The sequence below is a fragment of the Scyliorhinus torazame genome, chromosome 9 (assembly GCF_047496885.1).
Source record: "Scyliorhinus torazame isolate Kashiwa2021f chromosome 9, sScyTor2.1, whole genome shotgun sequence".
Classification (NCBI taxonomy): Eukaryota; Metazoa; Chordata; class Chondrichthyes; order Carcharhiniformes; family Scyliorhinidae; genus Scyliorhinus; species Scyliorhinus torazame.
This window is the reverse complement of record NC_092715.1, coordinates 253,023,061-253,047,546: the sequence shown is the minus strand read 5'-3', so window position 1 is coordinate 253,047,546 and position 24,486 is coordinate 253,023,061. Positions and strand designations below refer to the sequence as shown.

The following is a 24,486-nucleotide window of genomic DNA, read 5'->3' as shown; positions in this document are numbered from 1 at the left end:
TGAGGCCAGCAGCTATCCACCTCCTGGGCTGCATGCCTCGGTCTGTCTAACACTGTGCTTTTTCTGTTTTCCCCCTGCACAGGAGAAGGCCGCCCTCAAGCGGAAAAAGACTGGACGGGGACCGCCGGACCTGTGGCCCCTCACTGCGGCAGAGCAGAGGGCACTGCACGTGTTTGGTGGACCTGAGGAAAGGGAAGTCGCTGGGGTGGAGATCGTCTGCGGGCAAGGAAGTCAGACCCGCTGAGTTGCGGTTCCACGTGCAAGATGTGTCAACTCCCCCAAGAACACGCTCACCCCCACACCGCCCCCACACCACCCTCACCCCCCCCCCCCCCTTAACACCAGCACCCCCTTAACACCAGCCCCCAGGCCCACAATCTAATCATGCGTCTTGACTTTTATCGTGCAGGAGCTGCTGGGTGGATGGGGTGGGTCGCCGAGCAGCGATGATGATACCAACACCAAGTTAACTCATCTGCCTGAAACCCAGACACTCGGAGCTCGATTCCGACGTTGACACTGATTTCCCGTCCCAGCTGTCTCCAATTACCTCCACCATCCCAGAGACACTCATCTCGGTCGGGCACTTTAATGACGAGGCTCCTGGGACACCCTTTGCTGCGCATCACACTGCTGCTGTGGTGCATCAGCTGGAGGTAAGAACACCCGAGGGGGCAGAGGTCACAGGGCGGGCCAATCCCAGGAACTAGCTGCCGTCCAGACGGGTTTTGGGCTTCTGTGGGGAGCTCAGCCACAACATCCACCCATTCCCCACCTCCCCTATGCCCCATCTCTGGCCAGCCCACAGCAGCCCACCCCTCACACCCATTTGACACAGCACCGAGGCAGGATGTCAGTGTTAACAGGTATTTAATGTGAACAATAAATACAGATACGTGTCCTAGCCCCTATCACGATATTGTGCCCTTCACCTGTGCCAACTCAACTGTTGTGTAACATTCCGGCCTCATTGGTCCTCACGCTCTGGATATGTGGATCCCCAGACCTGGCTCTCCATTGGCAGCCGTCACTGGGGTGACCGGGCCTGAATGGGCCCGGCTGCTGCTTGGGTGTCCCAGGTGGCATGGTGCCACCCTGTTCTGCCCGCTGCCCACCAAATGTACCAGGGACATGAAGGGGGGAGCCAGAGGTGCTGCTGTGTTCCTGCACCTTCCTGTGGGAGTCACCGGCATGGGCCCCATCACCACCTCCTCCCTCGGGGTTCCTGATGGCCCCTGGGCTACTCCATAGGACGGGGATGCGAGCAAAGCTATCCCATGATAGGGCAGCACATAGCACAGTGGTTAACAAAAGAACTAGGAACAGGAGTCGGCCATCTGGCCCCTCGAGCCTGCTCCGCCATTTAATGAGATCATGGCTGATCTTTGTGGACTCAGTTCCACTTTCCGGCCCGTACACCATATCCCCGAATCCCTTTATTCTTTAGAAAGGTATCTATCTTTTTCTTAAAAACGTTTAAAGAAGGAGCCTCAACTGCTTCACTGGGCAAGGAATTCCAGAGATTCACAACCCTTTGGGTGAAGAAGTTCCTCCTAAACTCGGTCCTAAATCTACTTCCCCTTATTTTGAGGCTATGCCCCCTAGTTCTGCTTTCCCCGACCAGTGGAAACAACCTGCCCGCATCTATCCTATCTATTCCCTTCAGAATTTTATATGTTTCTATAAGATCCCCCTCATCCTTCTAAACTCCAATGAGTACAGTCCCAGTCTACTCAACCTCTCATCATAATCTAATCCCCTCAACTCTGGGATCAACCTAGTGAATCTCCTCTGCACTCCCTCCAGTGCAACTATGTCCTTTCTCAGGTAAGGAGACCAAAACTGAACACAATACTCCAGATGTGGCCTCACCAACACCCTATACAATTGCAGCATAACCTTCCTAGTCTTGAACTCCATCCCTCTAGCAATGAAAGACAAAACTCGATTAGCCTTCTTAATCTCCTGTTGCACCTGCACACCAACTTTGTGCGACTCGTGCACCAGCACACCCAGGTCCCTCTGCGCAGCAGCATGTTTTAACATCTTACCGTTTAAATAATAATCCATTCTGCTGTTATTCCACCCAAAATGGATAGCCTCACACTTGGCAACATTGAATTCCATCTGCCAGGCCCTAGCCTATTCACCTAACCTATCCAAATCCTTCTGCAGACTTCCGGTATCCTCTGCCCTTTTTGCTTTACCACTCATCTTAGTGTCGTCTGCAAACTTTGACACATTGCACTTGGTCCCCAACTCCAAATCGTCCATGTAAATTGTGAACAACTGCGTGCCCAACACTGATCCTTGAGGGACCCCACTAGTTACAGGTTGCCAACTAGAGAAACACCCATTTATCCCCACTCTCTGCTTTCTGTTAGTTAACCAATCCTCTACCCATGCTACCACTTTACCCTCAATGCCATGCATCTTTAGTTTATGCAGCAACCTTTTGTGTGGCACCTTGTCAAAAGCTTTCATGAAATCCAGATATACCACATCCATTGGCTCCCCATTATCTACTGCACTGGTAACGTCCTCAAAAAATTCTACCAAATTAGTCAGACACGACCTACCCTTTGTGAACCCATGCTGCGTCTGCCCAATGGGACAATTTCCCTCCAGGTGCCCCGCTATTTCCTCCTTAATGATAGATTCCAGCATTTTCCCTACAACCGAAGTTAAGCTTACCGGCCTATAATTACCCGCTTTCTGCCGACCTTCTTTTTTAAACCGTGGTGTCACGTTTGCTACTTTCCAATCCTCTGGGACCACCCCAGAGTCTAGTGAATTTTGATAAATTATCACTAATGCGTTTACAATTTCCCTAGCCATCTCTTTTAACACTCTGGGATGCATCCCATCAGGGCCAGGAGACTTGTCTACCTTTAGCCCCATTAGCTTGCCCAATACTGCCTCCTTAGTGATTACAATCATCTCAAGGTCCTCACCCATCATATCTTTATTTCCATCAGTCACTGGCATGTTATTTGTGTCTTCCACTGTGAAGACTGACCCAAAAAACCTGTTCAGCTCCTCAGCCATTTCCCCGTCTCCTATTATTAAATCTCCCTTCTCATCTTCCAAAGGACCAATATTTACCTTAGCCACTCTTTTTTCTCTTATATATTTGTAGAAGCTTTTACTATCTGCTTTTATGTTCTGAGCAAGTTTACTTTCATAGTCTACCTTACTCTTCTTTATAGCTTTTTTAGTAGCTTTCTGTTGTCCCCTAAAGACTTCCCAGTCCTCTAGTCTCCCACTAATTTTTGCCACTTTGTATGTTTTTTCCTTCATTTGATACTCTCCCTCACCTCCTTAGATATCCACGGTCGATTTTTCCCCTTTCTACCGTCTTTCTTTTTTGTCGGTATGAACCTTTTCTGAACACTGTGAAAGATCGCTCGGAAGGTTCTCCACTGTTCCTCAACTGCTTCACCATGAAGTCTTTTCTCCCAGTCTACCTTAGCTAGTTCTTCTCTCATCCCATTGTAATCGCCTTTGTTGAAGCACAAAACACTAGTGTTTGATTTTACCTTGTCATCCTCCAACTGTACTTTAAATTCCACCATATTGTGGTCACTCCTTCCAAGAGGATCCCGAACTATGAGATCATTAATCAATCCTGCCTCATTACACAGGACCAGATCTAGGACCGCTTGTTCCCTTGTAGGTTCCATTACATACTGTTCCAGGAAATTATCCCGGACACATTCTATAAACTCCTCCTCAAGGCTGCCTTTACCAACCTGCTTAAACCAATCGACATGTAGATTAAAATCCCCCATGATAACTGCTGTACCATTTCTACATGCATCCGTTATTTCTTTGCTTATTGCCTGCCCTACCATCCTGTTACTATTTGGTGGCCTATAGACTACTCCTATCAGTGACCTTTTCACCTTACTATTCCTGATTTCCACCCAAATTGATTCAACCTTGTCCTCCATAGCACCAATATCATCCCTTACTATTGCCCGGATGCCATCCTTAAACAACAAAGCTACACCACCGCCCTTACCATCCATTCTATCCTTTCGTATAGTTTGATACCCTTGGATATTTAACTCCCAGTCGTAACCATCCTTTAACCATGTTTCAGTAATGGCCACTAAATCATAGTCATTCACGATGATTTGCGCCATCAACTCATTCACCTTATTCCGTATACTACGAGCATTCAGGTAAAGTACACTTATGCTGTTTTTATGTCTTTGTTATGAATCCTACACCTTGATCAGTAACGTTTCGCAAATTATTTTTCCTCTTACCCTTTCTCCTAATTTTCCTTGTCTTTGAACCCATATCTCTACATAATAACCTGTCACGTAACCTGCTGCCTTGCTCTCCATTAACCATCATACTGTGCCCATAGCTTTACCCTTCCCTTCCCCCCAACTTGCTAGTTTAAAGTCCTTGGAGGTTAGCAGCTCCAGGGTACCAGGTTTGATTCCCGGCTTGGGTCACTGTGCGGAGTCTGCACGTTTCTCCCCGTCTGCGTGGGTTTCCTCCGGGTGCTCCGGTTTCCTCCCCCAGTCCAAAGATGTGCCGATTAGGTGGATTGGCCATGGAAAATTGCCTTTAGTGTCCAAAAAGGTTGGGTGGAGTTACTGGGTTTCAGGGATGGGCTGGAGGTTTGGGCTTGGGTGGGGTGCTCTTTCCAAGAGCCAGTGCAGACTCGATGGGCCGAATGGCCTCCTTCTGCACGGTAAATTTGATGATTCTATGATGAGGCACCCCAGCTACCTGGTGCTGCCAGTGCTAGAGGCCTGCTCTCTTGTTGGTTGGGTCTGTATGCTCGCGGCCATGGAGCACAGAGAGTGGATCACCTCCACATCACTCTGCGACTGTGCCACCACCTTCTGTGTCTGTGCCACATCAGCCAGTGACTGCGCCATCTCCCTCTGGGGCTTGGCCACCTCCTCTGCGTCTGTGCCACGTCGATAAATGCCAAGATAAAGTTCTGGGAAGTTAGATCCCAAATCGCACTACGGCAGCTGGTGAAATTGAAATTTAATTCACAAATCTGGAACATAAAACCCATCTCAGTGAGGGCGATCATGACAACTATCATTGATTGTTGTAAAAAGCCATCTTTGATAATCTATATTATTGTCACAAGTAGGCTTACATTAACACTGCAATGAAGTTACTGTGAAAATCCTCCAGTCGCTACAATACGGCGCCTGTTTGGGTACACAGAGGGAAATGAAAAATGAAAATCGCTTATTCTCACGAGAAGGCTTCAATGAAGTTACTGTGAAAATCCCCTAGTCGCCACATTCCGGCGCCTGTTTGGGAGGCTAGTACGGGAATTTAACTGTGCTGCTGGCCTGCCTTGGTCTGCTTTAAAAGCCAGAGATTTAGCCCAGTGAGCTAAACCAGCCCCTTTTTGGACACTAAGGGCAACTTTCCATGGCCAATCCACCTAATCAGCACATCTTTGGACTGGGGGAGGAAACCGGAGCACCCGGAGGAAACCCACGCAGACGGGGAGAAACGTGTAGACACCGCACAGTGACCCAAGCCGGGAATCAAACCTGGTACCCTGGAGCTGCTAACCACTGTGCTATGTGCTGCCCTATCATGGGATAGCTTTGCTCGCATCCCCGTCACATGGAGAATTCAGAATGTCCAATTCACCTAACAAGCACGTCTTTCGGGACTTGTTGAAAGAAAACGGGAGCACCCGGAGGAAACCCACGCAGACACGGGGAGAACACGGGGATCTGATTCACAAATAGCCTTTCGGGAAGGACATCTGCAATCCTTACCCGGTCTGGTCTACAGGTGAGTCCAGAAATTTAGTTAACTCTTAATTGCCCCCTGAAAGCCTTGGAAAGCACTCAGTTCAAGGGTAATTAGAGATGGACTGACCTTGCCAGCGATGTCCACACCCCGTAACATTTTCAGTCATATTGAAAACTTAGTCCTTGAGAAAGCTTTCAAGGTATTTATTTTCCAAATGAACCTTCTCTCGACCCTTACTTATAGAACAGTGGAGAAGGAGGCCATTCGGCCCATCGAGTCTGCACAGACCCACTTAAGCCCTCACTTCCGACCTATCCCCATAACCCAATAACCCCTCCTAACCTTTTTGGTCACCAAGGGCAATTTATCATGGTCAATCCACCTAACCTGCACGTCTTTGGACTGGGGGAGGAAACCGGAGCACCCGGAGGAAACCCATGCAGACACAGGGAGAATGTGCAGGCTCCGCGCAGACTGTGACCCAGCGGGAAATCGAACGTGGGACCCTGGCGCTGTGAAGCCACAGTGCTATCCACTTGTGTTACCGTGCTGCCCACTATCTAACCTTATTATCCTTTTCTTCCATTTTGTTTTCCCATCATATGCTTACCTTGATCCCTGCGAATGCATCTGCATCATTCAACTCCACGGCCCCTTGTGGGTGCCACATTCATTTTTTGTGAATTTAGAGTAACTAATTCTTTTTTTTCCCAATGTAGCGTGGCCAATCCACCTACCCTGCCCACCTTTTGGGTTGTGAGGGTGAGACCCACTCAGACACGGAGAGAACGTACAATCTCCACATGGAGGGTGATCCAGGGCCGGGATCGAACCTGGGTCCTCGGCGCCGTGAGGCAGCAGCGCTAACCGCTGCGCCACCGTGCTGCCCATGAGTTCCACATTCTAACCAATCCATCGGAAAATAAATTCCTCACAAATTTTCCTGCAGATTTATGTGATTGTATGAAATTTAGTTCTTCTAATTTTGATCTCCTCCACAAGTGGAAGTGTCCTTTTCCTCTGACTGCACCATCTTCATAAACCTATCTGTCTTGTCCGTCCTGTCGCTTTTCTGCATTGAACATAAATTTGACAGTGCACTTTGAGCAGGGGCATGATAGATACCACCTCATCCCAGTGTTACCTAACACAGCGTCACTGTTAGTGTCCTAGAAAAAAAAATTGTCAATGCTGCACTATGTATGATATGTACACTGGGGGAATACAGCCAGTTTAAAGACACAGAACTAATTTGCTTTCTGACCCTTCGTAACAAAGAGTGAGAGATTAATTTGTGGCTTTATTGCTCCAGGGTGGATTCATTTCCCACAAGGGTGAGGCATAAATCAAAGACACAACGCGGACATGATCTGTCCTTAAGTACTACCTCTTCTGATGTGTGAGGGTTTGTCTCTACGGTTTACAATTTAAATACACTAGAGTTGGCGTTGAGACACGTACTAGTTCCCAGATGTTGGTAAATTGTCAACATGTTACCCAGTGTTCTGTACCTACACTGTTTAATTATTCAATAGAAGTAGATACTTCGGAATTCACAAATAAAAGTCAACAATAGGACATTGCCTTTCATGCACCTTGATTACATTTGACAGAAATGTCCAAGTTCTTCATTGTTAAAAAAATCCTCCTTTCCGAAAGAAACCCTCTTCCAATTAAGGACACAGGAAAAAATTCTTTTTGAGGCATCTCCTCTGAAGAAAATTGCTTCTTTTTGCTTCAGAATAGTTATGAAAGGATCTGTCCTCCTGATAAAATCCGGGTTGACAGCAGTTCTGAGTGCAGTTTGGACAATGGGGTCCTGTCTGCCTCTCACAGGGTGAAGCAATGCCAGTGTTAATGGCTTATTATTGGGCCTGTGAATCTAATGCATGTTCCAGCTGGTGGTTTGTTACACAAAGAAGCAGCTTGAATGTGCCAAGTCTCCGCGCTGAGGTCAGTCAGGCCAACAACCTCAAGGTTCATTGTGCTTATAGCTGGAATCAGACACATTTTCTGGCATTTTGCAGGACAACCTATTGTTATCAGTTTCCAGTTCAATAGGATGCCCACTGGAGGGAAACTTGAAAACGTCTCCACAACCAATCAAACTGAAGAATCCTCACTGAGGAATACAGAGCGTAAACCAGAACGGTAGTAGAGTATTTAGCTCGATGCCGGATCTTGTACATTCAGTGAAATAAAGAGAAGCAAAGATTGATGGGATTGGGAAAAGGTACAAGAGAAGGTTTAATTTAAAATCTTTTAAAAATCATCAGCAAAATGCAAAAGTCTGAAGGAATCATTCTCTACACTTGCAAAACTAAATTCTCAGAGTCACAGAGGTTTTGGTAGCAACTAAAAGTTCAATCAAAAAAATGTACATTAGAATGGACAAGCCTTAATTGTTTTCTGATGATTTTTGTGGCTAGGCCCTGCAATTTCACACTCTTCTTATATTTGAATGCCGAGCCTCTTGGTGAGGGAGGGGTAAAGCAAATCTACTCAAGTGGCTGGGCTATTTGAACAGCGACTTCTTGATTCCAGCCTTTAATCTCTCTCTTTCCAGCAGTCCCTTGAAGCAACAAAAATGCTTGCCGTAGAGTTCAGGCTGTGACAAGAGCTTGAGCATGGCGTCTTTTAATGAGAGAAGGCTGCTGTGCTGTGGTACTACATGGGTCTAAAAGGTGAGGAAACTCTCCCACTCCTACCACCTGCCATAGGTGTATCGGAAGCATTTATATGTCGATAATCAACCTGTGTGTCCATGTTATCAAGACACCTCCCATGGACGCCAAGCCCTGGAGGAGCCGGAATCCTTTGCTCAGAGGTAGGACGCTCTCCACTGCGCATGTAAACCTCCTATTCTGCATTTAATAGCACATGTGTGGACAAGGGTGTTTGCTGTATGATTTGCCCTAAACAATGGAGAGTGCTGATGAATTCACTATTATTCTAACAACAAATTTCAGCTGCAACCTTCTTCCTGTGTGTCTGGTCATTGACTATCTCTGCATTTCTCAAAGCATAATGAAAGGTTTTTCCTCAAACCAGAAGCCGCTTGTAAACAAATGGGATTCAGGGCTCAAAAATAAAAGCGAGGATGTGGTGTTCGTGTTTTCCAGAACAGTAGTTAGGCCACAGTTGCATTATTGTTATCATTCCATTTTTGGAAATAAACTTTTGCTATCAAAAGGATATAGCAACATATTGCGGGCATGGGAAGCTATTGGGTTGTTTTTTTTCCTCAGGGATGGGAATCAGAGGTTGGGACTGTTTCTGAATCCTGATCCTGACCACAGAGGAGACAGCCAGTGATGGGGATTTTCACATGGACACACCTTCCGATCGAAGATGGTGAACAGGCTCTTGAAGCTGGCATGCCAACCAAAAGACCTCTAGCTTGAAAGAAGCATCAGGCAGCAATAGAGGTTAAGTAAGGAAGAGGGTGCTTCAAGATGGAGGCTCTCTCTCTCCAACTTTCTTTAAGTAAAGAACCGGCCTTGCATCCTCCCTATCATAGTAGGTGAACAAGGCTTCCCCTCGATGACAAGGCCTGTGGCTGCTTCTGCACTCCTGCAGTCCGAGAGCACCTCAAGGCCTCCCTGGTGCTCTTGTCTGCTACTGGGAGGCCACCTCCAATAAAATAAATGGCTCCCACCATCTCCAGGAATCTCCAGGTTGAATAGAAAATCCCTGTCTCAGTAGGCTCTTAATGTGCCATGTCAGCTACCCACTATAGTTACCCAGCTGACACCCATCCCACCCCCCCCACCCCCCTCCCACTTCACCCATTCCCGCTTCCACAAAAATATTCCAGAGGCAGGCTGAATCTCAAAAATTGGCACTGGTTGGCATGGCTATTTTAACTCCTGCCCACCTTTGTTTCCAGCATGGCAGGAGTTCAAAATTGTGGCCTGTATTCATCATGGAATCCCTGAAGAGAGTGAGAGGGGCAAAAATGGAGGTCGGAGCAAGGGCAGGTTGATGTCTCAGTGGGCACTCCCAATTCCATGATGCGTTATATGAGTTGGTTTAACACTGACTGCAACTTGATGCATTAAGACGAGAAACAGGCTTCCGACACAGGAGATGGTTCAACACTGTTTTATTGAACCTGCTGGTCGCTGTACATAATCTGCTGTGGGTTGACACTCTATTAATCTAAACTGATAACCTCTGACTGGCTTGATCAGACTGGCTCTCTGTCACATGGAGACGGTGCTCACTGCACTGTGCACCCTGACTATCTCTGTAGCTGTATCCTGTGAGAAGAGACAGAGTCTTGATGCTTCGTGTGTTTGTTAGTGGTGGTGTCCCCTGCAATGTCCTGTCTGGTGATTGGTTGTTCTGTGTCCTGTGTGTTTATTGGTTATTCTGTGTGTCAGTCATTGCCTGTCTGTATCTCATTGTATACATGAGTGGATATTATGACATTCCCAACACCGTGAGGTCTCTCAATTGGGCATTAAGTGCCTTTGAAAGAGAGTAGATTGGTGCAGTGGAGAGGGGAGATTGTGTCCCCTGCATTCTTTTGGAAGGGGATCTCTTGCTGCTCAGCAGGAGGATGAAGAGGGGTCTCGTACATACATAAGTGAATGATAATTGTCTCTTGAATTCACAGGAAAATATAAGCAATCCAAGTGTCGGGATTGATGTTGCTCTATAAAAAATGGACACCAAATAGAATCTGTTCCAACATCATCTCAGAGCAAGTGTGTGACCTGAATGCTGAACAGCATTTGTAAGTTGAACACATTTGTCAGAAAGCTGGAAATTCCCAATATCTGATTTGTCAAAGGACACAACCTTAGCAAACTAGGGCTTGGCAAAGCTTTTTCTCTCTATTTATTGATAAGGGCACAGGGTTATAGTGCAAATCATATTGAAATGCATCAGTTATATGCGTGCACAGTTCTCCCTCACAATCTTCGCAAATATTAGTGAGCACTATTGCTGCTTTAAAAGCATGCATTATTTTAGAGGGGAGCGGGGCATTCAGATGTGTCCAAATGACCCCGAATATGATACCTACATGTGGACTAACACACCGACTGATATCCTTATCTGAATGTGGAGCCCAGGGGTGCTTCCTGGGTCCGCCGCAGTTAAGAAGACAGTTACCAGATTCTTTCTATCCCCTCTCCATCATTCCACTTCCTCGCAATTACCAGTCCCTCGCCCAATCACTTCACAACCGGCCTCACCTTACGACTTGTTTTCCTTACCCTTCCAGCCATCCCTTCCCTCCCATTCACTACCCTCCCTTTCAATATCTCCCTCTCTCCTGAGCGCCCCTTTCTAACCTCCACTGCAGGGTTTACCCGTGCGGGTGGTGGCACGGCAGCTGAGGAACTCAAATCCTCTTTGCTCGCAAGCTTCTTGGGAACTGGCTTTGGCAGCTCGCCAGGCCTCATGAAAATGAGGCTCGAGGTCCCATATCAGAAGGGCCTTGGGCTGACCCGTACCGGCATCTCCATTCGAGCTGGCAGGCTGGCATGAATCCATTTCCAGGTCCTGGATTACAAAAAGGCCACTGTTGATGGCCATTTTTTGTGATAGAAAAAGAATCATGTCTTCTCAGTATTCGTTTGAATTGGGAATGAGTGTCACTTTGTGAGTGCTTTTTTAAATTTGTTCTTGGAATGTGGGTGTCAATGGCCAGGCCAGCATTTGTTGCCCATCCCTAGTTGCCCTTGGACCGAGTGGCTTACTAGGCCACTTACTAGGCTATTTCAGTGGGTGGGGAGGGGGGCACACAGTTAAGAGTCAACCGCATCACTGTGAGGGCCTGGAGTCACATGTAGGCCATACTGGGTAAGGATGGCAGATTTCCTTCCCTGAAGGACATTAGTTAACCATATGGGTTTTTATGACAATCGGCAATGGTTTCATGGTCATCATTAGGCTTGTAAATACAGATTTATTTTTTTATTGAATTCAAATTTCACCATCTGCCATGGTGAGATTCGAACCCAGGACCTCAGAGCGTTAGTCTGGGGCACTGGATTACTAGTCCAGTGACAATACTGGATTACTAGTCCAGTGACGCCACTGCCTCCCCCTGAATGGCATGCTAACAGGTTTAAGATTTAGCAATTTGAAAGGAGTTTAACTGGAGGATGGCAGGCACTCTGCCGTTAAAATTAACGCCAGTACAGACTAAAGAGCTCTTACTAGAGAGGCATTTGTTGAAAATATTGAACCTGAGCTTGGCTTTCTGTTAAAACTCTGGAGGGTGTGGGTGCGAACTTGAACCTTATATTATGAAAGTCAATTCTCTCTGTCAGCTGTAAGTGTACTAGATGAGCTTGACTGGACAGAATAAAACACCTCACAATTCAGCACTACATTTGTCAGAACCACTTGGGAAATGTGACAGGATGACTGGTTTGGGAAATGCTAACATGGATATCGTCGGGGATGTACGGCTGGGCTGAAAGTTTCTGGGTCAATTCTGAGGCCGACAGCTGAATGCTCATCATTTATTACATCCATTTATTGCAGAAGTGTTAATCCTCTGAACCCTCTACCTTGGTGGCCAAAATCTCCACCTGATGCACGCCCACACACGCAAACACACACACACGTGTATGGCCACACACTCACACAAACACACACGTGTATGTCCATACATACACACATGCACACCCACACATACACACTCACACACACACACACGCATAGCCACTGAATGAAATAGAAGCTTGTACCAAAAGTTAAAAATAAAGATTTGTCATGTAATGTAGGTCACTACCACAATTAACACCTTTCATTTAGAAATCCTCGCGTGTGTGCAGTTTCAGGTTCACTGAGAAATATCACCTGTCAGTCAGTCACAGATCTGCAGATGTTTTAACACAGCCTGCCCACACAGAGGGAAGAAATTCCTTTCCCCACCAGAGCAATGATAACGGCAAAGCAGATGTCACATCGGCAGTTTACATCCATAATGTATTTTATTATGCAGACAGGCAACTTGATAGCAATTATGTGGAGTTATTGTACTGTGGAAAGACAGAATGCCACCTGTGCACACATTTCTCTGCTGTTAAACACTGATTATGACAGATGCATGTTAGGCTACTGCGCATGGCAGTACACTGGAAGGTTTGGATTCAGAATAAAATAACCTGTCTGAGGAAAGGGTAAAAGAGAGAGAATTGTCTCACTGAGCATGTATGTCAGTATGTGTAATATGCACATCTGCTGGGGTTTTTCCCATGGATCATGTGCACAGTACAAATGGCCCGTCAATCACACACAATGCAATCCACGCGTGCTGATGCTTTGCTAATGAAAACTTGGGTTAAAATTATAACACAACTCGACGATTATCTGTAAAGTGCCTCTCAATCGGGGCATGTTTTAATCATATGTTTCACCTCTGTTAAATCATGGTCTCTCCTCTTCATTTCATTGTCATGCTTAATCAGATTGTTAAAAGATTAAATGAAACATTTTGCTACAATTCAGGGACAAGTAAACACTTCACGGGTGTGGAACCAGCCATTCAGTCACTCCTAGCAAGGCATATCACCCCCACAATGCACATTCCTGGTACTTCAGTATCTGTACTTCGACAAGTAGCAAAACACTATTCCAGCGATTCATTGATCTCTAATTCACCCTGTAAAAATAGAATCTTAATCAGATCCATTTACACAAAGCAACATGTGGCTGAATCTCATATCTCTTATGTGCTTTTAACTAGAGAGAATTAACCCTCTCCTTTTGCTGCGCATGATAAAGAAAATAACTTACTTTTATATTGTGCCTTTCAGATACCTAGAATGTTCCACTTTACAACCAGTGACTACATTTTCAAAGTTCGGGGGGGCCTTGGTGAGCGGAGCACCCACTGTGCAAAACAGGGCTATGTGCGAACTCGGTCCCGCGTTCCCCATTCAGGCCCCTTATACAGCACGAGTCGGGTTAAATAGCCATGTGTGTCGTGTTATTCACCCTGGGGTAACACGGACTGCAACTGGATGCAGTTGTACTTGAAAGTAGACTCCAAATGATGTTGGTTCAATACGCTTTATTGAACTTGTTACGTAGTGCACACAGTTCGCTGTGGGTTTGACACTCTACTAATTTAAGTGTGCTTACCATAACTAACTAGACCAGACCAGCTCTGAGCCACGTGTAGAAGGTGCTAACTGATATATACACCCTGACTGTCACTACAGTTATCACCAGTGGAAAGAGGCAGAGTGCTGATGCCTCGTGTGTTTTATAGTGGGAGATCACCCTCTAGTGTTATGCCTGGTGATTGGTTGTGTTCTGTCCTGTGTGTTGTTTGACTGTACTGGGTGTCTGTCACTGCCTGTCTGTATCTCATTATGTGCATGAGTGCATATCATGACAATGTGTTTCTCGGCACTGCGAACGCTGGGAAACACGCAGCTAAACGCGCACGCTCGGGTACTTTGTTCCTTTTTGGGAGAAAAGCGCCATGGCCTTTAGGCAGGAACCTATCCAGACGTTCATGCATCAAGGCCCACAAATAAGCTAAATCAAACTGAAATAATTTTAACTTTCTAAATGCACAAATAAAAAGTATACATTATACATAATGTAACTTAAATTATATACATTTTTCATAACGGAGGGGCATTCAGAACTATAATGGATTTTTATTGAATACATAAGGAGAAACTCTTGTTTCTGACAGGATGATTGGTAGCCAAATGACACAGATTCAAGATAAATGACAGAAGAACGAGAGGAGGGAAGAGGAGATAATGGAGGGGGGCGGGCGAGGCACTCCACGGGTCTGGACGCTCCAGCGTAAATCCATTTAATTATATTTAAATCAATGCAAATTCATGGTAATTGGGGTAACACCCTTTCTGGGCATGAACCTGATCAAATCACTGGCGGGGGAGTGGCGAGATCTCAAAGCGAGACCTCCCCGGCGTATATTCCGTTCTGGCCTTCTTGCGAGATTTAGTAGCCGTAACGAGATTTGTGCCCATTGCGAACGGATCTAAAATATTTCACTCACTGGTTAAAGATGACTGCCACCAGTAACCTAATTCCTGGAAATATAAATTGCCCTTTTCTGGAACTTACTGTATGGATTGCGCTGCAGACCTGCCCTAACATGTTGCTCATGGAATTCCACACCTGGGGGTTTCAAAGTTCACTTCAAAAATGACAACTGAATGAAATGGACATGTCATTTGAACCTTTTATGAGGCAATGGGAAAGTGCTAGCCAGTCAGGATATACAACCAACGGACACTCAAACCCCCTATAAAGGATGAAAGAACTCTATCTCCTGTTGGTTTCCACTATCTTGAAATGTGTCAAAGGTTTTTGAGATTAAATGTTAAATTGTGATTACTTGTTCTGAACAATGACTAAAGTAGACATGGTGATCAAATTTGTTTGGAATATATAGCGAGCAGGAATTTAAGAATTGGGTCTGCCAAGTGAAGGTGGAAGAATCTGGAGAAACGGCTAACGGAGCCGTAAGGAAGTTCTCTCTCAAGTTAAGTCAAGCAATATCATCATAGAATTTACAGTGCTGAAGGGGGCCATTCTGCCCACCGAGTCTTCACCAGCCCTTGGAAAGAGCACCCTACCCAAGCCCACACCTCCACCCTATCCCCGTAACCCAGTAACCCCACCGAACCTTTTTGGACATGAAGGGCAATGGAGCATAGCTAATCCATCGAACCCGCACATGTGGGACTGTGGGAGGAAACCGGAGCACCCGGAGGAAACCCACGCAGACACGGGGAGAATGTGCAGACTCCGCACAGACAGTGACCCAAGCCGGGAATCGAACCTGGGACCCTAGAGCTGTGAAGCAACTGTGCCAACCACTATGCTACCATGCTGCCCTATTTCCACAATCTAAAAATCAAATAGACGAGAAGTAGTGTATGCCCATTAAGATGTCATCAAAGAGATTTTGAAAAGTACCTCAACAGAGAAACAGACTGAAGATCTCTTCCCTGGGAAGTGCTGCACCTGGTTCTAGAAGTCAGGGTAGTCAAGCTCTACCTACAAACTTAAATATTATAAAAAATGTAAAATCTTCTACATCTATCTGCTCCAAGTGTTATAATCCCAGCTGATGTCAATACTGGACAAGTCAGGTTCCAGAGTGAAATCTGGCATGATGGCACCTAACTTTTATTTTGTTCAGAAACCATGGAGGACTGTTACTAAATAAATTCACAGGAGTCTGATGATGAACATTTAACACACAGATCAAAATAGTTGATAAACAAGGAAAATGAATCATGTTACATCAGAAAAAATGTTGGAAATATTTCAATACAAGCACAAGGAAAAGGTTCAAATATTCACTATTCCTTCACCCAGCTATATCCCACAAACGCATACGTATTCAGAAAGATAAAACAATTTTCATATTTGTGTTGTACTCTAATATTCAGGGCAAGTACGTGGCATATGTTAAGAATAGGTGAACTGTGGTCAGACACACCACATTCCAAAGATGCATTCAAAGCTGATTCTATGGATTACTCAACAAGCCACTCAGACGCTTGTCACACTGTGAGAAAATTGATCTCACTGAGACTCACTGCCTTTTTTATGACGGGTTTCCAATCTCCACTTTTGTGGGTCTCACCTGGTAATTCTCTTCCAGTGCTGCTCTTACTCAGATGGCTTCAACAAGGATCCAACTCCAGGGTTTCAACCTCAGCTTCTGAGGTTCCTTTCCCCTGGATCTCCACGTTTTCACATGTATCGCCTCCCAAGCATAATTTCAGATCTTTGGCCATGCCAAGCAGAACACCACTGCTCCAAAAGGCTACCTTTGCCTTTTCTGGTCTGCAGCACAGAGTTGCTACACTTTAGAAGCCCTCTCAAATCTTCTGTGCTTCGCTTGCGCCCAATTTGCTTCAGGTCTGCTCCTCGCAGCTCTCTCTTTAACCTGGTGCCTTTTTCTAAGCTCCTGACATTTATCTTGACTCAATGGGATCCCTGTGTATGTCCTTACCAGTATGGGATCTTCCCCTAGGTTTGGGACCTTCTCCCTTTCCCCATATCCCTCTCCCTGGGATTCCGTCTCTCGAATACCGCCTCACATCTTTTCTTCTTTTTATTTTGCACGTGACCGGTTCCCAGTCTAAAGAATATAAAAAAAAGACAAACTGCCCTTGTCCAGTCATTTCCCAGCCAATGCGTGCATTGAAGTCCCGAGGCCCACCAGGAACGGTAGTTCCCAATATGCGACTTTGATTTAACCTTGAGGTTCATGACACCAGGAAGCAGATAACTTCAATTAGCTGCAACGTTTAACTTACGAGGCCACAAAGTGAAGCAAAGAACTTCTAACTATATTCTTTGAACTTTTATTTAGTCTCTAGCTTGGCCTACTTCTAATAACTGCATATGTGTGTGTACCGTTAAGTCTTTTATCATGTCCCCCCCCCCCCCCCCCCCCCCCCCCCAATGTAGTCGCTAATAAACTTACTTTTTCTTTGACTTAAGAAAACCTTGTGATTGGTTCCTGATTGTTCATGGCATGGATGGTTTAAAAAAAAACTCCATTTGGATTTGGGAAAGGGATGCACAGGGGAAAGAAATAAAGAAAAAAAATCCACTGTTGTGACCAACCGAGGAGGCGGAATAGCGGGGAGCCAGTTCAGTCCTCCTCAACTGGTCATATCTAGGGCAATGGGGAAAGAGGATTAGGACTAAGTGGATAGCTCTTTTAAAGGGGTGGCACAGGCAAAGTGGGCTGAAGAGGCTCAATCCGTGCTTTCTGATTCTATCATTCTGTGAATCAATGAATATCGTAAATGCGGAGTTCTTAAAGAAGCTCGCAATTGTGGACGATTCAATTTCCCTGTAGACCTCGGAGTGTCATTCAACCACAGGTCACACATGATGCAGCTGCTTCACAGCCTGGTCAAAGAGTACTGGGGAGCACAATGCAGGGCTGATACAAAAGGAGGAATCACCACTTTAAAACCATTTTGCCCATTCACATTATTGAATTGTCGAGTGGAGCAGAATGGAGACCATTCAACCCATTCTTTACATACACGTCTGGGCGTAATCAAGTGACCGATACCCAACATCTGTTCATCTTATTAACTTAAACTGTTTGGTGCTAAACACCCATCAACCAGAACCTATTAAATACTAACAAGGGCCATCGCAGCACAGCATAATTTTGCTCTCGATCAACTGCACTATCAAGCTGTTCATCATCAGCGTGGACAGAAGCCTGATTGTCATCTAGTTTGGCAAACACAAAGCACAAAAGGAAACTGAGATTTCCTTGACACTGGCAATATTATTGAATTATAATATATTCTGGCAGGATTATTAGAGTGTGGTATCTCCTGGCTATTCTGTTTGCAGGTGAAACATGCTGGCACTGTTATCCGAATGTAATCAGGACTTGGGGTGGAATTGGGGGAATGCTATGAAAGCTGATAATTCTATTATATGTGTATACTGGCAACTTTGCCAAAATGTAATATCTACTGGCAATGTTATTAGACTAATGCTAGCAAAGCCATTAGAGTATGAAGCACTCTGGCAGTCCTACTGGGATGCAATATATATTGAAAAAAACAGTGTAATATTCCGGCAATGCTATCAGACAGATATGGGCTGCCACTATGAGTAGTATGTGATAAATATTGACAATACTAATCAAATGTGACATGTACTTTCAATCTTATTAGCATGTAATGGTACTGAAGTGCTATGCACACTGGTAGCGCTGTTGAAATGTTGTATATATTATTTGAATGTTGTACACAGTTGCAACATTAATAGTCAGTGGCATCGAATGGGAATGTTAATGGAAATTGGCAGAAAGAAAGAAAAGGCAGAATATTATGCCTTCACAACCTCAGGATACCCCTAAATGTTTTTAAACAGTACGATGAGGTACTTCATTGAGCGGCACGGTGGCACAATGGCTGGCACTGCTGCCTCACGGCGCCAGGGACCCGAGTTCAATTTCAGCCTTGGGTGACAGTCTGTGTGGAGTTTGCACTTTCTACCCCTGTCTGTCTGCATGGGTTTCCTCCGGGTGCTCCGGTTTCCTCCTGCAGTCCAGAGATGTACAGGTTAGGCGGATTGACTAAATTGCCCATAGTGTCCAAAATGTTCTGTGGGGTTACGGGGGTATGGCGGAGGAGTGGACCGAGGTAGGGTGCTCCTTCAGAGGGTCGGTGCAGGCTCACTGTGCCAAATGGCCACCTTCTGTATTGTGGGAATTCTATCATAAGACTTTTGAAGCATAGTGACTGTTGTAACACAAGGGACTCGGCAGCCAATTTGCACTCAGCAAGCTCTCAAAAATAGCAGCGTGATGATGACAAGATTTTCTTCCTTTCAGAAGTGTTGGTTGAGAGGTGAAGGTCAGCCCAAGACACCAGGGCGAACTCTTAATTGAAATAGTCCCATCCGATTTTTTACAACCACCTGTACCTGACTTGTCATTGAATTTGCCCTCTCATCGGAAAAATGTCACCTTCGACAATACAGCACAACACTGCAGGGTGGTGGCGTTAAAAGAGAATGGTAGTCACAATGCACTTCCATAAACTTCATTAGTGAACAAAAGGGGATTTATTAACAAGTCATGTCGCGAAGCATGTTTGCAGTTCATTCGAAAAACCTCTGGACTAGGACAACTCCTCCCCCTGGGATGATTCTCCACACTGAGTCCCGATTGGTCACTCAGGCCAGGTGGTTGCTCTTAAAGGGACATAGACATAGAACATACAGTGCAGAAGGAGGCCATTTGGCCCATTGAGTCTGCATCGACCCACTTAAGCCCTCACTTCCACCCATTCCCTGTAACCCAGTAACCCCTCCCAACCTTTTGGTCACTAAGGGCAATTTAGCATGGCCAATCCACCTAACCTGCACGTCTTTGGACTGTGGGAGGAAACCGGAGCACCCGGAGGAAACCGCAGACAGGAGGAGAACGTGCAGACTCCGCACAGACAATGACCCAACGGGGAATCAAACCTGGGACCCTGGCGCTGTGAAGCCACAGTGCTAGCCACTTGTGCTACCGTGCTGCCCGTGCAACGGACAATCACCACCGTTGTACATATGACATTAAATTGGTAACATTAACAGAGAGTGGTACATAATAGGGATGCGAATCGTAATGTTAATAGAGAGTGGTATATTTGACAATGTTATTCAAAAGTAATATTTGCAGGTGGGTTATTAAAGTGTGATTTGTCACTGGAATGCAAAATATGCCAGCAAAATGAATCAGAATGTGATATATACAAGTAATGTACAATGTTATTAGGCTAGAATATGTACTTGCAATGCTACTAAAATATGACTTAAATGGGAAGTGGCATTGGAATGTTTTATACGCTGTCAGTTATAGGATTGTGATGTATATTTGCTATGTTATTAGTTTCCATGCTTATTGTCAATGTTATTCAAATGTGATACCTACTGGCAATGTGTTAAAAAAAATGCCATGTAGTGGCAACGCTGCTAGGATATAATATGTACTGACAGCGCTATTAGACTGATGTTGGCAATGCGATTAGACAATGAGGTAAACTGGCAATATTATTAAATTCCAATATTTGGGGTTAAACTTGGATGTATGCGCCCACCAAGAATGGAATGTGATATAAATTGACAACATTAATCAAATGAGGTATACACTTGTAATCTCATTAGTGTGCGATTTTACCAGAATGCTATGCACACTGGCTGTGCTATTGAAATATTACTTGCACTATTTAAATGCAGCTGGCAATGCCAGTGCTATTTTAAATTGCCCGTGCAAACTTGGGTTGTGCATTATTTTGCCAGTAGGTTGTGAGCTGATAACACCACAGCAATGGGATGAGGGTATCTGGAACTTGAGTGAACTGAGACCATCGACCCTAAGGCATAGGAGCAGACGAATGCCATTAGGCCCATCGAGTCTGTTCTGAGCAACCAATTGTGAGTCTCCATAACCAATCAGATTGAAGGGTCAGGAATGTTTTTGGTACAAGGACTGAGAAGGAGGCACAAATTAGAGAGGGCAAATTCAATGACAAATCAGGTACAATAAGAGAAATAAAAAGAGGGAAAAGACTGATGGGAGATGTAAAAAAATAGACAGATGATAAAAGTGAAGAAAAAGTCATTAATTTTTACTATAAAACCTGTATAGTACTTAATTTTCAGCATCAGAGAGGTTGATTGGCAATAATCAACACTTAGAAAATTGTTAAAAAGGGTCCTGAGAGTAAAATGGTCAAGACTTAATTTTCCATGGCGAAATTAGTTCATATCTACGTCAATTTCTCAAGTTGCTCAATTCATTTCATGATTAGTCAGGCAGCAAATGCCGCTTTAGCAATGTTGGCGGCTGAACATTGGAAAACAACTTGTGAATTTCCATGTTTAATCTTGCATCCGCCCCCACAGGACGTTGGTGTAGCCTTTACGTACAAACAACAGGGAGTGCCATCAGCCTCACTATTATCTTGACCATTATAAAAGGAAGCTCGTAATCCAGGGGCCTGCAATAATCACTCGAGTTCAAATCCCACCCTTGGAAATTGGAATTAATTAACCGGGAAGAAAAAGCGACTATCGGGAATGGTGACATATGACTACAAGAAAGCACTGACATGAAGATCCGTCTGGTTCACTGGTGTCTTATCTGGCACAACATCTGCCATCCTGACCCATTCTGTCATATAGGTGATTCCAATCCACAACAGCCACTGAGTTGCATTCGAGAAGGCAGCTTCCGGCTATCTTTAAAAAAAAAAAATTTAGTGTACCCAATTAATTTTTTCCAATTAAGGGGCAATTTAGCGTGGCCAATCCACCTAGCCTGCACATCTTTGGGTTGTGGGGGTCAAAAACCCACGCCAGCATGGGGAGAATGTGCAAACTCCACACGGACAGTGGCCCAGAGCCAGGATCGAACCTGGGACCTCGACGTTCGTGCTATCTTTTCAAGGACAAACTAGGGACGGGACAACAAATGCTGGCCTTGCCAGCAATGCCCACATGCTGTGAATGTGCAATCACAGCACCAAGGTTGCATCATGCATATTCTGGCAGATCAGGGAGAAACCCTGGACACCATCTTCCCTTTGATCAACCCACAAATTATTTAGGCACTGGGCAGATCAAGGCATTCTCTGAGTCATGGGGAGTGAACACTCATCCACAGCCAGGACCTAAGATGTTGAACCAGAGAGAAATAAGAACAAAACCAAAATTTATAATTGTGCTATTTACCGTCAATATTGATCTGCAGGAGGGCAAATGCAATGTGGTATAACAAAGCATTGCATCTTGGATCCCTCATGATATGACAGCATTCACAATTCCCACTATTATTCTTGCTTTCTAACTCATTCATCGAATTAGCTTGGCAAAGACCAATATTCAATCTGTTAAACATCTGTAAACGCTCCCTTCCCTACCTTTCCAAATGAGTGCTCTGTGCAGTAATTATTTTGGGAGCTATTGAATTGCCTGTGTGTCATGTGTAGCGTTGGTGACAGAACGCCATCGAAAGAGGAAATATTGATTGTACACTGATGATGAACAACAACAGAAGTTGAAGCCCAGGCAACCTGAAGAACAGGGATAACGGAGTGACTTCGGAAATAGAATTAATAGCAAAAAAAGATAAAATAGAAAGAAAGAAAAATTGGTCATTTAAAAAAATTATTCGCTCCCCCCCCCATTTCTGTGTGTTAATGTAATGGAAAGGTCACTTGGCAGGGCCAAGGGTGTGCACTTGTGTGTTCGTGTACGCATGCGTGTTTGTATGTGCCGATGTGTGATGAATGAATTTATTATAAATTGACATGACTGCTGAAGCATGAGGTTAACAGCTTTAACCAGTGATGTTAATTTAACTCTCCCTTAACTCGAGAACCCATTGACGATCAGCTCCATCATGTATCCACTAGTATTTGCTGTTTAAGAGAAGAAGTCTTAAAAGCTCAATTGCTGGGCGGCACGGTGAGGCAGTGGTTAGCACTGCTGCCTCAAGGCGCCGTCGACCCGGGGTCGATCCAGACCCCGGATCACTGTCTGTGTCACGTTTGCACATTCTCCCTGTGTCTGCGTGGGTCTCACCCCCACAAACTCAAAAAGATGTGCAGTGCAGGTGAATTGGCCACGCTAATTTGCCCCTTAATTAGAAAAAAAAATGAATTGGGTACTCTAAATTTATAAAAAGAAAGCTCAATTGCTTCGTGCCCGTTAAAGTTTTCTTTCCTCCATTTTAACTCTTCTCAGAGAGTCGAGACATGGGCATGTGGTGTGGGAAGGCCTGAAAACGAGGGGCCTTCGGCGACCCCATAGCAGGATGCCAACACTTGGGGGGGGGGTGGGGTAATGCTCATATGTATGTATGGGGGTGACTTTGCACCTGGGTGGGGTGATGGGGGTCCCACAATTTCACTTCGCGAACGGGACAGCACGGTAGCATAGTGGTTAGCACAATTGCTTCACAGCTCCAGAGTCCCAGGTTGGATTCCCGGCTTCGGTCACTGTGCGGATTCTGCACGTTTCTCCCCAAATGTGCGTGGCTTTCCTTCGGATGCTCCAGTTTCATCCCACAGTCCAAAGATGTGCAGGTTAGGTGGATTGGCCATGCTAAATTGCCCTTAGTGTCCAACGTTTCCCTGAGTGTTGGGTGAGGTTACTGGGTTATGGGGATAGGGTGGAGATGTGGGCTTGGGTAGGGTGCTCTTTCCAAGAGCCGGTGCAGACTTGATGGACCGAATGGCCTCCTTCTGCACTGTAATGTCTATGATTGGGACACCCTTTTAAAATGGCGGCCTGATCTCTGAGGAGCACATCTGGCCAGTGAGTCCAGCTCCGCAGTGATGAAAATAATTCTAAGGGCGAGAGTCAATTAAAACTTTTCTCAGTGTGGTAGCGAGCGGGAGCTGCTCGGCCCAGCGAGGCCCTCGCCACAATCCGACGTTAATTAGTCCACTTCAGGAGGCACCATGCACTTCACTTAGCAAATAATGGCTCTCCAGCCGATTCGCCGGGGCTGCACCCACCAGCCCCCCACGAACAAGGTAGAGTAGCACTTAAACTGCTCTTGTCTCGTCAACCCCACTCAGCTCGTAGCCATGACGCAGAGACAACCAGCTTCACAATTTGGGGATGCAGACCTGGGAGGCTCCTGGAGGCGGTCGAGGCCAGAAGGGATCCTCTTCCCTCGAGGATCAGCCACTGGAGGGTCAGCCACAGGGCAGCCAGTGCCACCTGGGAGGAAGTGGCAATGGCGCATCAGGGCTGCAGGCCCAGTGCCCCTGGTCTCTTTGCCTGTGAGCAAAGATGGCTGCTCACCTCCTCGGCTCCCCACAGCAGCCGTTCCGCCAGGTTCACGTTTTCAAAAAGGAGTACTAATCGATGCCCATTTGCTGGGGAGGCGATTAGATCACGAGAGGCCATTGGATATGGGGTGGCTCTTATTGATTGTATGGAGATTGGGCTTAAACGGTGATTATTGGTTTCTCGCCATGCTATGGTGGGATGCCGATTTCGGCTACAGGCACTTGACGGCTGCATCGCCAATGGTTTGGCACCCAGCGCAGTTCTCGATTTTGGCCTCTCCTGCGATTTAACGGCCTCCTCGCGCTCTCGCTCGAGCGAAACAAGGCCACTGAATCACGCCCTAAGTGTGGGATAGCCCGGTGAGAAATTCGCCAGGGCCCAAAAAAGCGACTAAGTGTGGTTAAATAGCGGTGGAGACCAAGCCGA

General features: G+C 45.7%; 1 protein-coding gene across 3 annotated transcripts in view; it reads right to left on the bottom strand.

Moving 5' to 3' along the window:
- Positions 1-24,486, bottom strand: part of lingo2 (leucine rich repeat and Ig domain containing 2) — an 840,266-nt gene that overhangs the window by 370,236 nt on the left and 445,544 nt on the right. The window lies entirely within an intron of this gene.